Genomic DNA, 16,307 nt, shown 5'->3' with positions numbered 1-16,307 from the left:
CGACTGTTAATCTGCAGTAATATACTTCTAATTTACAAATATGCACAAAAATTATTGTATTTGATAATCTACATGTGAACTTTCATGCTCTGCCGAAACTTTCATGCCCTGAACTTTCATGCCCAGCACAAATTCTACCCTTCTGCATGCACCATCGTTTCAGTAAGTATACTTTCATGCCAGTCAGTATTTTACATTATCAATTACATTCATATGTACCCCACATCCACACTTAGATGACTAAGGCAGTGGTCTTCACTTAATTTTAAATTGGGACCACTGTGGATCCAAATGAGCTGAAGAAGAACCACCTTGTGAAGCCTCGATGTTGCTGATCAATGTGTATCAATGACATCCAACTCACCAGACTGCCTTCAAATTTTTTATTGTGTGTAAGGGCACTTTCACATACATTTTCTTCATCTACTGAGAAATGTCTTCTCCTTCAAACATGTAGCTCTTTCTCCCATTCACTTCCCCATTTCTGTCGTGGGTAAAGAAGCAATGAGTAGCAGACAAAAAGCCAAAATGATGATGAGGGCTACCCCCAGAGGTCTTTAGGAGCCACCACTGACCCCTGGGCTTTGCATTGAAGAACACTGGACTAAGGGGTGTCAGATCAAAAGCGCACCGGGACAAAGGTGCGCGCAGACAACTGAGCGCAATGCGGAGGCGCGCACCAAAGAAAATGACTGTTTTAAAGGGCTCCGACGGGGGGTGTGGGGGAGAAACCCCCCCCACTTTACTTTATACAGATCGCACCGCGTTGTGGGGAGTTTGGGGGGTTGTAACCCCCCACATTTTACTGAAAACTTCACTTTTTCCCTAAAAAACAGGGAAACAGTTAAGTTTACAGTATAATGAGGGCAGTTACAATCCCCCAAACCTCCCACACCGCCGCCGCGATCTGTATTAAGTAAAGTGGGGGGGTTCCCCAACAAAAACCCCCGTCGGAGCCCCTAAAAGCACTCTTATTCTTCGGCACACGCTTCCGTCTTGCGCTCAGTTGTTGGCGCGCGCCTTTATCTTCAGCGGTTTTATCTATGAACCGGACTAAGGGGTCCTTTTACTAAGTTGCGGTAAGCACTGGCATATCCATACCAAAGCATGGTCCTGTGGAAAGTCCTGAGATTAGAGGGCACAAACTGCACCCTATAAAAGATTTTCATTTTTTATGGCAGAGAGGGTACATTAGGAGGAGGAAGAGAGTGGCCATACCGACACTGATCAGTTAGCACACCATGTCCTATTTGCGCATGAGCCCTTACCGTCTACAAATAGGTGTCAGTAAGTGCTCACATGCTAAACTTGTTTTGTCTGGTACTATTGATGACATTAGTATGTGATCATTAATAAAATAAAAATGGGAAATTGGCCATTTTACTGCTGCTGGGGGGGTTTTGCTTGGCAGCAGGAGAGAGTGGGCATCTCTCCTGCTGCAGGGGTAGGGTTGTTGGCTGGCAGTGGGAAGAGAGAATCTTCTTTTTGTGTTTTTTCTGCGCATGTGCCCATCACTATCACCAGAGATGGGCACATGCAAATTTAGCAAGTCTTCGCTACTCTTCGCCAATCTCATTTGCATGAGTGTTTTTTGGAGAATTGCTCACTTTTTTAAAATTCGCTACCAGAACAGCTCCAATAGCAACTTGTTTTCGTTTTTTAGTGCGTTTTTTAAAAGAATCTAGGCCACAGCATAGGCGTCAGAATGGGGGGCGGGGGGCGGCAAAGGGGCCGTGGCCTCCCCAAAAATTGGCACTCCTGCCATGTCCTGTCCTGTCCGTCCTCTACCAATCCCTGGTGGTCCAGAGGTGCAGCGGGCAGGAGCGAGCTTTCCACACTTCTGCCCCGCTGCTAACCTGGTCGTCGGTGGCTGCAGGAATTCTGTTCAGCCACTGAGCAGCACCGAGAAGGAGCGTGCTTTGGCGCTGTTTCTCAGCACTGAACGGCTTCCTGATTGGCTCCCATGAGTTCTCACGAATCGTGATAATTCACGACAGTAATGTAATGTAATTTATTTCTTATATACCGCTAAACTCCGTTAGGATTCTAAGCGGTTTACAGAAAATAGACAATAGGGTACATTAAAACTATAAGTAAAATAGGTACTTAGAAATTCCCTTACTGTCCCGAAGGCTCACAATCTAACTAAAGTACCTGGAAAAATGACAATTAGTAGAGTAATGAAGAAATAAAATAGAGATAGATGTGAAAAATAAGAAAATAAACATTCTAATAAGACTACAATGATCTAAAGGACTTTGAAAGGTTGAAAAAAAAGAGGGGAGATAGGAAATAGAAGCAGGAGGGAGAACCGTTGAAACTATAGAATTCTTGGGAAATTTAAATGAAATTTAAATAATAAAATAGGAAACAAAAACAAGTGGCAAAACAATGAATGAGATTTAAAAATAAAATATCATAAACTAAAAAGAAAGTGGAAAATAAAAACAAACAGTCAAGACTGAAGTCCAGCTTGAAATGACTTCACTGCTTTGGCTGCAAACTTCTCCAGAAGTCATCCGATCCTTGTCAGCAAACCGGAAGCCCCAAATCCAGTGTCTCCGGTCATCAACTCATCTAAGACACTCACTCTCTCCTCCTGCATGTCAAACTCGTTGAATCTGTCTCCCTTCAGGACAGGCACCGCTCGCGTCTCTCTGACCACCTGCGGCGCCAGCCATGGCCTCCCCCTCGCGGTAGCGGTGGTGGTCGTGGGGGTCGCTCCTCTACATGGCCGAAGCCAGTGGCTGCAGCGCCCTCTCTGAGTCGACGCTGCTCAGCAGAACCAGGCTGGCGTCAGGGCCGGGTGCCTCTAGCGGCGGGCGAGCGCCGGGTTGGCTGCCGGCTTCTCGGCGACAGGGGTGACGGCGATGATGGGATGGAGGGGCTGGGAGAGCGATTGCGCCGGAGGCATCTCCTTGCCCGCATACCTCAGCTCCAACTCGGCAATCCTCACCGATGCGACCTGCCCCAACAATGCCCGACAAAAAGATCACAAAAGCCGTGCCGTCCGTTGCAGCACTCGAAGGGCAATGACGGTTGGGCGCCGCCTCCCCGCTGGTGGAGTCCACTCCGCTGGGATCGTCGGCTACTGACATGTCCTCTCCTCTCTTCATTGCCAAACCCGGCCTGCCGAGCCGTGCATCCCGGGTCTCCCCGACTCTCCTCGCTGGATCCTCCGCGAGCACCCCAATGCTGATCTCCAACCCCAACTACTGGAGAAGACCCTCAAGACTGCTTCATGCAGGCCAAACAGAAGACTCCAAACTCAAAACAAGATCAACAAAAAATGGAAAAAAAAAAAAAAAAAAACCCCTAGAAAAAATATTACAGGAGTGTAAATGTAAATAATAAAACCAAATTAAATAATAAAAGAAACAGTCAGGAAGCCACTCAGTGCTGAGCAGCAGTGCCAAAGCGTGCTCCTGCCCAAAGATTAAAACAAACAGTCACCAGGGAGGAGGTAGGTGTGTGGGAGAGTTAGGGAGTCCGGGAGTCAAGAGTTGAAAACTGAAGAAAGAGGTTGTGCGGCAAGGTCCCACTAGGGGCAAAGGAAGGAAATAACATTATACACTCCACAGGCTGGGGGCAGGGAGTTGGGAAGGCAGGGAGGACAGATGCTCAGGGGTGTTGGGAAAGAGAGATACTGCACATACTGGGAGAGGGTTGGGAAGAACAAGTGCGCATACTGGGGGGGGGGAGGAAAAGAGAGATGCTGCACAGGTGGGATAGTGGGAAGTGAGAGAAAGAAATGCTGCCGATGAGGGAGGGAAAAGGAACAGAGAATTGTTGGACATAGGTGTGTGGCGTGAGAGGAAAAGAGAGATGATGTATATGGGGAAAGGAAGAAAAAGGGAGAATTGTTGGACATGATAGTGGTGGAGAGAAGGGAGGGAGAAATGTTATACTTGGAGGGAGGAGAGATGACTCTAAGAAGGAAGAGATGTCAGACCACTGAAATAGGAAGGAGAGAGAGAGAGAGATGCCAGACCACAGAATGGAAGGGAAGGAGGGGGGAGAGAGATGCCAGATGGCAGAAAGGAGAGGAGAGAGAGGCCAGACCATGGGAGAGGAGAGAGATTCCAGGTTATGGGAAGGAGAGGAGAAAGATGCCAGACCATATGAGGAGGGAAGGGGGAAGACAGAGATATCTGACCAGGGGAGAAGGATGAGATGGTGCACAGGGATGGAAGGGAAGGGGAAACAGAGGGAGGAGATGGTGCACAGCAATGGGTGTGGCAGGGAAGAGATAAGAAGAAATGCTCCTTATGGATAGATGGGAGGAGGGGAGAAGAAAGAAGGAGGAGATGGTACACATGGATAGATGGGAAGGGAAGGCATGTAAAAGTATATTTTGAGAAGAAAGCAGAAAAATGGAAGAAAGTTGAATGTTAAAAGTTAATGCTAAAGGCGGATGTATGGCAAAAAGTGAAGGAAAGAAAAACAGCAAATGAATAAGGTGGCCCTGGATGCACAGTTAAGAGCACAGACAGAAGGAAGTGCAGTCAGAGTCTGGGAAAGATGGTTTGAAAACCAAAATCACCAGACAACAAAGGTAGGGAAAATGATTTTATTTTCAGCTTAGTTATTGAATTGTGTCAGTTTTGAGAAATTACATCTTCTGTTAAGGAAGAAATACATTTGTTTCACTCGTATTTCTTTGGGGTTGTACTGTATGCAGAGTCTTGAATCTTAGGGTTTCATTTATATATATTAATACTTTTAGTTTGTGGTCCCTTATTTGCACAGGGGTTATCTGTGTTCTGGTAGAAATGAATGTCGAGAAGCAGACATACAGTGTGCTTTGTGTAGTTTAATTTTGCGGTTAACCATTATATATTGTTAATAAGATTATATTGTGTGTATATATGAAAAATGAATGGAAAAAATAGTATTACAATTAGTACTATTATGGGGGCGGGGTCTGGGACAGAGCTTGTGCCCCCCCCCCCAAACAAAAGAGCATTCTGCTTTCTATGGGCCAGTGTTGATGCAGACAGGTTATGACATGTTTGAAGCTTATGAAGAGTGAAAACAAAATAAAAGGCTCACATTCGTGCTTCTCTTTGAACACAGTGTATATAATTCAGTGCAGAAACATGGGGAGAGACGCTACACTAGAGAAACAAGCTACAAATTAAGGGCATTTATCAGTCTTCATTAGGAAGAAAAACACCAAAATGGTAACTCCTTTCTCATTCCCTTAGGACATTGTTAAAAAAAAAAAAAGTGATTAAAGAAAACTTCAGGAGCACACAGGAATGGGAAATTTTCAAAATTAGAATGATCAAACACTTTGAGATTGACACAAAAGGACTCAAGAGATACATTAGCTTTTTTACTCATGAACAGATATAGGCCTTTGAACTGTAAATTTGTCTCTCTCATCACCTGTTTCACTAGGCATAGGCAGACAAGCTAAATCCTAGTTGAGTTTGTGTTATTTAAAACCCGTGTAACCACTGAACTAGTGAACAGAACGTAAGAGTTGACCTACTGGGTCAGACCAAGGGTCTAAGCTAGAGAATGAAACAGGGACAAATTTTTCCCCATCCCCGCAGGAACTCAATTTCACCGTCCCGTCCCTGCAAGCTTTGTCGCTGTCCCATTCCTGTCCACCTCTGCCTTATGATTTTAAAGTGTTTGAGGCTTGTGCGGATGAGGCCAGAGCTTGCAGGAATGGGGCAGGCACAGGAAAAGAACTCACTGGGAAGGGAAAATGAGTTCCCGCAGGGACGGGGAAAAATTTGTCCTAAACGCTATTCCATAAATGGCAGTCCAAGCTGAATGCTGTTTATAGAATGGCGCTAAGTGCCGGAAGCTGCTCCCGGCTGAAACCTGGTGTAAATCCATGCGCCTAAATTAGGCACAGGTCCTCCAAATTCTGTAATATGCTGCATATCTTTAGCAAATGCCTCTAGCCCAACCAGTTGGGCACCAAGAGATTTACGTGCACATCTGTATGGAATAGCGTACAGCAAGACGCGCATATGAAATCCAAATTGTTGCCAATCAGCACTTATTAACACTAAGGGGGTAAGTCATCAACAGGTGCTAAGTGATTTAGCATGCTCTAAACCCTAAGATGCCCATTATATTCCTATGAGTGTCTTAGCATTTAGTGCACGCTAATCGTGCGCTAAATCGTTTAGCGACCATTGATGATTTTCTCCCCTTATAGGCTCATTACTCAATTAAACTGTGCACACAAATCGGGCATGTGCCCAGATTTGCATGCGCAACTCTGATCGCTATATATTGATAGGTTGGAGTGACGGTGCACTTATGCACTGTCCGTACTGGGCTCTGTGGATGAAGTCACCTGTGAGAATATGTGCATGATGTCCCTGGATAACACCTGTCACAGGTAAGTAACTATGCTGAACTTTCATACTACTACCGTATTTCCCCGAAAATAAGACCTAGTACCTTTTATGGGCCCAAAATTAATATAAGACAATGTCTTATTTTTGGGGTGGTCTTATTTTTTTTCATGTACTGTACAATGATTCTCTCTCCCTTCCTCTCCTCTACCCCAATTCTTCCTATTTCCTTTCTCTCCCCACATGTGCAGCATCTTTCCTCCCCTCTCACACATCCCCTTGTGCAGTATCTTCCTATCCCTCCAATTCCCGTGTAGCAGAACCTTTGCAGCCTATTTCCCTCCCTCCTCTTGTGCAGTAGAACCCTTGCAGCTTATATCCCTCCCTTCCTCCCATCCCCCCGTGGAGCATTTTTAATCCCTCCCATCCCCCCTGTCACTGCCGTGCACTCCCCCCCTCCCTGCTGACCCTTTCATCTCTCCCACCCATCCGAACCCCGACTGCGAAACCGAAATACAGCACCTCATAACAAAGTGCATCGCCGGCAGCACAGGCCCCCATCGCGAATTTCTCACGCCCGGGCATTACTCTGCCGCATTGCTGATCAACAACTTGGCAGAGGAACACCTGGGCATGAGAAAGCCATGATGGGGCCTGTGCTGCCAACGGTGCGGTTTGTTATAAGGTACTGTATTTCAGTCTCGCGGTCGGGGATCGGATGGGTGGGAAAAATGGAAGGGTTGTGGGGGGAGTGCTGCTGCCGCCGGCGACTAGGGCTTAGTTTCCGGGCTAGGGCTTATTTTTGGAGAAACATGGTATTAATTATCCTTACAACTATGTCAGATTTGTCCTTCTGTATATGGAATCATTCTTTTCACTATAAGAATACTGTATTCACTCTATTTATTTATTTTATTTCTTCCATTTGTGCGTCGCACATACCTATACAAGCTCTAGGCGACATTACAGAGGAAGGGGTTAGAAGAGGGTAGGGAGGACTATGGAGGGCAGGAAGGAGTGGAGAGGAGAGAAGCATGTAGAATATTTCATAGAAATTCCTAACTTTAGAGATAGGAGCACCATCTATGTAAATGATATCTAAATGAATTAAAGTAATATGTAAAAAGGAATAGAAGAGAGGAACTGTTAAACAATAGAATTCAGTGAATAAAATAAAAAGAATAGGGGTAAAAACAATGGAATAAAATTTAAAATAATTCATAAACTGGAAGAGAAAATTGAAAAACAAAATTAAATAAGTCTGGCAGAAGTCCAATTTCCTGAAGCAGCTCTGTTGCCTCAGCATATTTTAAATAATCCCAACAGCAAAAGTCCTGACGGGACAGATATCAGCTAGGGCTTTCCAGCTGCTGCAGCCCTGACTCATCGCTTCCAGGCAGAAGATACACAGACATAGAACAATCCAGCGCTGGGTCGCATTGCTCTCAGTGGGTGGCAGATGCTCATGGGCAGCTCCTGAAGAATACAGCACTCTGCCTCCATCGGACAACCAGGAGGAGGGGTCCATGGCACGGTCCCACTCCACGGATCTGGAGACACCACCAGCCCCTCCCCAATGAGAGAGCAGACACCACCCCATCCTAGGCAACCACCAGCAGCGATCCCTCCACTGGTCCTGCCTCCAGCAACGATCTCCCCGCAGCGATCTCCAGTCACCACACAGTCCAGTCACTATTAGATGTCCTTACGCTAACTCTTTCTACCCAATGCTTCCAATAAACACTCCTGACTCTCTCATTATCTGGGCTCTTCTGGGAGGATGGGCTAAAAAATTGACTAAATAAACAAGGATCTTTGGCTTAGCTGTGTTAAGTATCTGGCACAGATTGTGCTGTATAGCACATTTGCCTAGCATTTACCACATAGGCATCAGAAAAGGGGAGGCCACAGCAGCCATGGCCTCCCCAAAAATTGGAGGTCAGAAAAGTCAAGTCAGTTATATGGCTCTACTCCCCCATCCACCTTCTCCCAGCTGCTCTAATGTTACATTTTTAGATAGCTGCCTCACAGCGTAGCTGAAGAATGAAGACCTCCAGGACAGGCCTGCTTCTTGACATTGCAAGGCAGCTGCTAGAAGATTTAAAATTATAGTGACTGGGGAAGGTAGCATGGGTGAGCATGGGTAATTGGACACAAGCGCACTCTTTAAGCAGCAGTTGCCAATTAAGCTGCTAGCTTTCGCTCTAGGTGTGTAAAAAGTACATGGAAAATGACACATGACGCAAATTTTATTAAAATAGTTATTCAGTTTTATTAATTGCCATAATGAATTATCAAAAGGTTAGTTTTGCGTCACCGGGATATCTTACAGACGCCAAACGCTGGCATTCTGACAAAGATCTCAACTCGATAATTCATTGCTCCCCAATATGTACCTTTTGTCCTGCATGACATCATTACTTGTCAACCAATCCATTAACAAAGAACTTCCTTTTAACATGAAATAAAAGTTTCAGAAATCATATTTTTGTTTACATTCATTTCTGAATATACATAAATATTTTATTACATATCCAATATTCTTTTTGTCACTCTCAAAACTTATTTCAGACAGTTTGTCTGTGTAAAAGGCAATCTGCTGAAAAGTTCTTGTCCCTGTTAGCACCATAGAAAGGAGGAGGAGGGGCTATCCCCCCTGCTCTGAAAAACTGGTTCAGTGTTTCTGATTCTAACTATTTCCAGATGTTGTCTCAGGATTTCTCCTTAAAGTTTCTTGGATCTTATATATATCTATATAAAACCTTTAAATATAAGTACAAATTATTTTCTCACATATCTTTCATACATCATTCATTCGGGGCCCCTTTCATCCACAGATCCACACAATATATTTTATTCATATTTAATGCAAGAAAGCTTTTCTTAAATGTCCAGTATTGGAATGTAAAATCAAGCTATCCAGCCCAAGCCCATCTGGTATCAACTTGACCATGAGGGAAGCTGAACAAAGAGAACAAAGAAAAGCAGAGAGAAAATCACTAACACAAAATGGAGTCCCAAAAGACCCAAAATACGACAGGCAATCTACCTCAAGATGGAGTTCTTAATATCTCTATGTATGTATGTTACGCATTACCTAATTTCCTCTATGATTCTGCCCACCTAACACCTCACACAAATAGTGAATACCCTTTTCCTATGCTATATATCGGTTTTCTGGTCTTTTGTTAATTATCCTGATTTTTTCAAAGTTTTAAATGTGTTTGCATATATATAAGACCATCTGATCAGAACTAGGCAGGTCTCTGTCACGCCCTGCTAACACTTCTGCGTAGTATGCGCCAACCCAGGCCTCTTCAGTGGGGAATCAGGAGCTGGAGAGAGAGGTCGTGCCACTGGATCTTGCTGGGGCTAGGGCGGAACCTTTGGGCTCCCCCAAATGAAAAAGCGTTTCACTGCCTATGATTACCATACACAGAACACACTTACCTTATATGGAAGGATGCACCCTAATGGTAGTACTTTGAGACCTCCACTATAAGTCATGGCAACCATTTTGTATTGCGGTACAACCACAGCACAAAACAAAGGGGTACCAATTCCACCTAGGCCCTGTAATCTAACAATGAAGACCCCCAGGAGTGAAAAGAGGGTCCAAATCTTGTAGGGAGGCATTTAGGTCAGAGCTAGGAGGATCGGATGGGGTAGGGTTACCATATGCTCCAGAAACAGGAGGATGGATTGAGACATTAGGGTTTTATTTCCATTGCTTTCAGTGGAAGTACAACCCGGATGTCTCAATCCACCCTCCTTTTTCTTGAGCCATATGGTAACCCTAGGATTGGGGGATATTACTCAGAGTGGGGGATCTGATCAGTAAGGAGGACTGGATGTCAGGTGTTGTTATGATGGTGTACTAGATGCAAGTCCAGCTTAACCTAGGGACCAGGTGAGGCTCTGGCCCAGGGCACTGACACTAAAGGCTGCCAAACGTCCATGGCCATGACATCACCGGCCCATATGTTAAGCTATCCTTTGGCTACACTTCCCTCCTCCTCCTCCTCCTCCTCCTCCTTCTTCTGATGACGATGCCATGACCCAGTAGGGTGAGACTTCATAGACCAGCTCTCAAAAGGAAGGAAGGCCAGCATCCATATTAGAGGAAGGAAGTGCAGCACTTTCCTCTCTCCCTCCTCTGATGCTACTGAATGACACTGACGCTGGCCTATCAAGCCGCATCTAGGCAGTAGCATTAGAGAAGGGAGGAGGGAACTGGCCAGGAGGCGGGGCATGGGCCGAGGCATTGTAATCTCTTGAGCCAGTCCTGACCAGATGTCAAGGGGAGCACTGCCACCTCTTGACCGACGGCACCCACAGTACCAATACTGTCAACAGCACAACGGCAATTATCAACTCCTCTTAAATTTATGGTAAGTATAGCTGCACTACAGGCACTCATGACAGCTAGCATGCAGAATTGATCCGTGTGTTAGCTGTCACGATTGGCCATTCCTCTGACCTACCCATGTAATGTCTGTTTCCCCACACCCATGCTAGCGTTAGAATGTGATACCGTGCTGGTGGTTTCAACATGTGTAAGACATTAACATTGGTCCATGCTAATGTCTACTGCACAGTAAAACCCTTACCCGCTGCTAAATACAGCTAAGTAAAAAGTTGCCTGAAACCATAACTTCCAAATAGTTTTGCAAAAATGAAAAATACTAGTTCCTTTTTCCTTGTGCCTACTTCAGGTTCCTGTAAGATGAATGTAATATATTGCCACTAGATTTGCCAATTTCAGAGCTTTTAACATCTTGATTAACTTGCACATGACATAACCAGATATTATTTTAAGTGTCCTATTCTGAGGTAAATCACAATCCCGCATTAAAATATTGTTGGATGCATTATGCTGTTTTGCATTTAAGCCTTGTTTAGCTCCAGGTCACATATATTTTGTGACTCAGTCCCACAGCGTTAGTTATTTATTTATCATTTAATACCCATGCAGCGGAGAATAATTTATCTGGCATAGCATGGTAATTTGTAGTATAATTTCACCCCTGCTGCTATAGCCTTGCATACTGCTATAGTAGTGATTGGCAAAATTAAGATTTCTAGGTCAGTTTTCAGGCTATTTGCCATCTTTTATCATTTTATAGTAATCTATCTTCTTTCATAAAACAATAGTTACACTGAATTTCTAACTCTTGCAAAATTAACTTGTTTGCTTCAAAGGATTTTTTTTTTTTTTTTTAATTCTAGACAAAAAATTGTTCAAGAATAATTTAGTGCTGCAACAAACAGGGTTCTGTGAAGGGACATTTTTGATATGACACCGCCCAGAAAACGTCCAGAATGCAACTACAATAATTAAAAACCACTAAAACATATGGCGTGTTTCAAAAATCACTGAAATAAACATCTTGGATATCGGTGTCTCCAGACAGTATCACTGTTCGCCCATAAATGTCGCTACACGTTGAAAGGTTTGGACATTTTCATGGAGGAAAAGTCCTTAGTCTGTTATTGAGAAAGACATTGGGGAAGCCACTGCTTGCCCTGGATCGGTAGCATGGAATGTTGCTACTCCTTGGGTTTTAGCCAGGTACTAGTAACCTGGATTGGCCACCGTGAGAACGGACTACTGGGTTTGATGGACCATTGCTCTGACCCAGTAAGGCTATACTTATGTTCTTAAGCAATTAAAATACCATAGTATTACCATGTATGGAAAATGTCAATGATGATGTCAATACAATGTGCTGAAAGTATATATATATATATATATATATATATATATATAGCACTATATATGGAGAAATATTTCTTTGTGGGAGTTAGAAGCTATAGAGAGGAGGAGAGATAGTGGAGGTACAGGAGAGATAGAGATAGATAGCAAGGAGAGAGAAAGGAGAGAGTGTGAGAGGAGAGAAAGATAGAGAGAGGAGGAGGGAGAGAGGTACAGACAGAGAGAAAGAAAGGAGGAAGAAAGGTAGAGATAGAGAGACAAGGGCCAGCCAATCGCTGCCTGGCTGGCCCGGAACTTCCTCTCCGTCAGAATTGACGTCGGGGAGAAGGCTTCTGGTCCAGCTGTTGTGCAGTCGCTGCACTCGCCTGGCCTGGCCCTGTTGCTGCGTCGGCGATGGGAAAACTGGGAGAGAGCCCAGGCTCCGCAATCGCCTGTCCCATTGTCCCCAAGCACAGCTTCGGGACACTATCTCTGAAAATGGGACATTTCGGCATCCCAAAGCTGTGCGTGGGGACAACAGGACAGGGGATCTGCAAACAGGACGGTCCCGTTCAAAACGGGACGTATGGTTACATTAACCTGCCACCAACAGTGCAAATGCTCCACACAAAGGCCCCCAGGTCTACCGCAACTCACAACCCACCTGGGCAATGTTCACCATTCCCCACCTAGCAATCCCTGCAAGCAGCCCATTGCCATTTGTCCCAGGCCATGTCAGAAGCATTGCAAGGCATATCCCAACAATCATATATGTGAAGCCAAGAAGGCCCATCACCTGACCCTATTGTCCAAAAACTTGGTTCTTGCAGGCGCTTCGGGGTGCACCATGATGACCTCAAGTCACTGCGGCACCATTGCAGGTGTGAGTACTGGGAAGATTCCAACCTCATCCAGTGCGTAAGATTGCACCTCAGGGCTGAGCGTAAGCACAGCATCCCTGCAACCTCTCTGTCCCTCATCAGGGCTGCAACGTGCAGCGACTCTCCTTCCAGTGTACCTGCAACCCCCAGAACCCAAACAATGAGATGATATGGTACAGATTAAGACAGACAGATGGACTGTGGTCGGGGTGCAGGGAACACTGAGATGGAAGATGTGCATATTGTTTGTGGATGGGGGGGGACAGTGTAGGCCAAGGCCAGATCCAAGGACCCTCTAATCACCTAGCCATGAGGCCACTCGGCTGCCACTTGACTCTCACTCCCTGTCGCATACCTGCGCTACGTGCCCTGCAACACCACCCCTCAGGCCTGTCCTTCTGCCCCTGTCACCCCCTACCTAGGTACCTGGACCTCACATGAGTGCCTTGGGAGTGAGGCCTCCCCTTTTTAGCTAGCAGAGAGGGTGCACCAGAGAAGACACACAGCATAGCTCCCATCCCTAAAACATATTTGACTCTTCTGCTACAGCTATTATACCTTGCCTGCCCACACCAGTGCCTGCCTGGAGGAGGAGACCATGGATCATTTGCTCCACTGGGATGAGGTCCAACATATTGTCCCCTGGATGCCTGTTCCCAGCCTTGTGGCGGACATCATGCTTCAGCTGCCTCCATTTGCGCTTGCAGTCCTCAGTGTCCTGGTTATTATTATGGACTGCACTGAGGCTCTCACTGATGGCAGCCCACTTTTTCCCCTTAGTATAAGCAAGCAGTCTTTGCCCCTTAGGGGCAAAAAAGCATGTGTGGTGTGCCTAGATCTCCCACATCAGCATCTCAGATGCAGAAGATCTTGATCTCTGCTTCTGAAAAATTGACCTTGTGGCTGGGAATCTGGGGTTTTTTTGTGGCCATCTCCAATGACAACTAGGAGGGTTTGAAGATTCCCAACAGGACATTTATCCAGGCTTTTCTGGACATCTCAGCTGCAAGTATTTGGATGCTTGGGAGATGGACAATATGCCACAATGTCTCCCTCAGATCCGGCCCTCTTAAGTCACTATATTTTCATGTCTTATCCTTACCATGTCAGAGGGGCATTCAGTGTTTGTAATCTCTCGGATCTGGGCCACAGACTATTCACCTCTCCATTCTGTTCCCATAGCATCAAGCAGCTGACTCCTGGATGCTATGAGACTGCTGGACCTCTCTGCTGTCCCTTTCTTCAGGTAAGCTGCCTCCTCTGATCCCACCCTACCCCTTGTGCTTGGGAGCTATGATGGCCAGTAACTGTAGTGGACGTAAACACATCTTACATCTCAATGCACCATTCATTCAATAGTTTCTCAGAACCATCAATATATTAGACTACGATGAACAGCTGACTGTTTGAGCAGTGCCAATGAGACTTTGTCATCGGTCCTCACTGGAAGCTTGATTCCACATTCAAATCCTCTTGCAACTTGCAACTTGCATACATCAATGCTATTTGATTCATAAATAAATACGATTTACATAAATTCAATGTGTGTTTAAGAGGTATTGTAAAAAGTATATCTCATTTGCATATACTTTGCATAAACTCAAGCGAAAGCTGAAAAGCCACTTATCTTAAATGCATTTCAAGGGATTTCAAGGTCTACATTTCCAGCGCCCACCTTTGATATGAATTGGGCCCAACGCCACTTCCTGGGTCAGCCATGCTTACGGTGGCATTAGGCGCCATAAAGGTAGGGTTACCAGACGTTGGGATGTCCCCGGACATATCCTCCTTTTTGAGGACATGTCTGGGGGTCCGGATGGCTTTTCAAAACACAGCACTTTGTCCGGCTTTTGAAAAGCTTCCCATCAAAATCGCGTCGGGAAGGGGCATCCGCGCATGCACGGATGTAATACGATGATGTCATGCGCGTGCGTGCACGTGGTATTATTGCATCACGTTCGCGCATGCGCGGATGCCATCTGGGGGCGGGGATGGGGCAGAATGGGGTGTGACACAGGAGGAACTGGATGGGCCTGGGGACGTGGCCATGGGTTCGGATTTTCCTTTGGGAAAATCTGCTAACCCTACATAAAGGACCTACAGAGGCATGATTATGGTGCCAGTTTATTTTAGGCACCTTGAAAATCAGTTTAAAATATCATTTAAAGTTTTAAGTTTCAAGTTTTATTCGGATTTTATATACCGCCTATCAAGGTTATCTAAGCGGTTTTTACAATCAGGTACTCAAGCATTTTCCCTGGTATTTTTCACTTAGGCGCCAGTAGGACGCCATTTATAGAATATGGGCCTTAGTGTGTTTGAAAGTCAGCTTAGTAGAAGGACTCCTTAGATTGCTAGCCTTTGTGTATATGTAATTATTCTTGAGCTCAGATTTGGAAAGAAAAATAATCACCTCTAAAATCCAAAGTCCACAGGTTTTCTTTGACTGAGGCTGATCTAGAAGTCCACACTTAAGAAAGAATCAAATATTATCCCAAATTTCCTATCTTTACTTTAGGGGTTACCTGTCTTAAGTCTTGGGTTCCTGTATTTCTAATCCTAAACAACTCCATCAAACTAGGATGAATGAGAGTATATTTATATACAACTGTGCTCTCATGTCCTTGAAACAATTATTTTTGCCTGGATAACCTACTGTTGTTTATCTGTTCAATAAAAAATGGTTTCATATTCATCTTTGCTATTTATTCAGGGATAGATATTCAAAGCAATTTAAATGACCAGAAAAGTCTTCCGACCATTTAAATCATTTTAAAATTGCTTGTTCATGCTAGCCAGGCATATTCAGTAGCACTTAATCAGACAATTCCGTTGAAAAGTTGGAACTAGCTATATTGTGGACTTTCCAGGGCAGAGTCAGCATTTAGCCAGTTAAGTGTTAATATTAAGCACTTAAGTGGTTGGATAATTATATAAATAAGACCACATAAAACACAGTTCTATCTTTATGCAGTTCACCTTAGCTACTTAAGTACCAAATACTGCACTTAATCTAGGGTTACCATACGGCTCCAGAAAAAGGAGGACGGATTGAGATAACCGGGAAAGAGGCATGTTTTGGCCAGGATTTGGGCAATCTTAGCACTGGGATGTCCTGTAGGGATAATCAAACATTTCTCAAGATGTCAAAATCTTACCATGAAAAATCAGGTTGACTCAATGGTCCAAAAGGGTTTCATTTTCATTTTCAAAATCTTTTTATTGAAAATTTTTCAATTACAAAGATAAGTACATTATACAGAAAATAGGGTTTCTACGTATTGTGAAAACTAAGAACTATTAGAGCATATTTTGATATAAATTCCTTTCGATTGTTAGTACAATCGTTGTATTTGTATTTTTGTATTTATTTATTTCTACCCCACTTTTCCCAATGAAGTACATACA

The sequence above is a fragment of the Geotrypetes seraphini genome, chromosome 3, assembly GCF_902459505.1.
Source record: "Geotrypetes seraphini chromosome 3, aGeoSer1.1, whole genome shotgun sequence".
Classification (NCBI taxonomy): Eukaryota; Metazoa; Chordata; class Amphibia; order Gymnophiona; family Dermophiidae; genus Geotrypetes; species Geotrypetes seraphini.
This window is presented reverse-complemented; position numbering follows the sequence as displayed.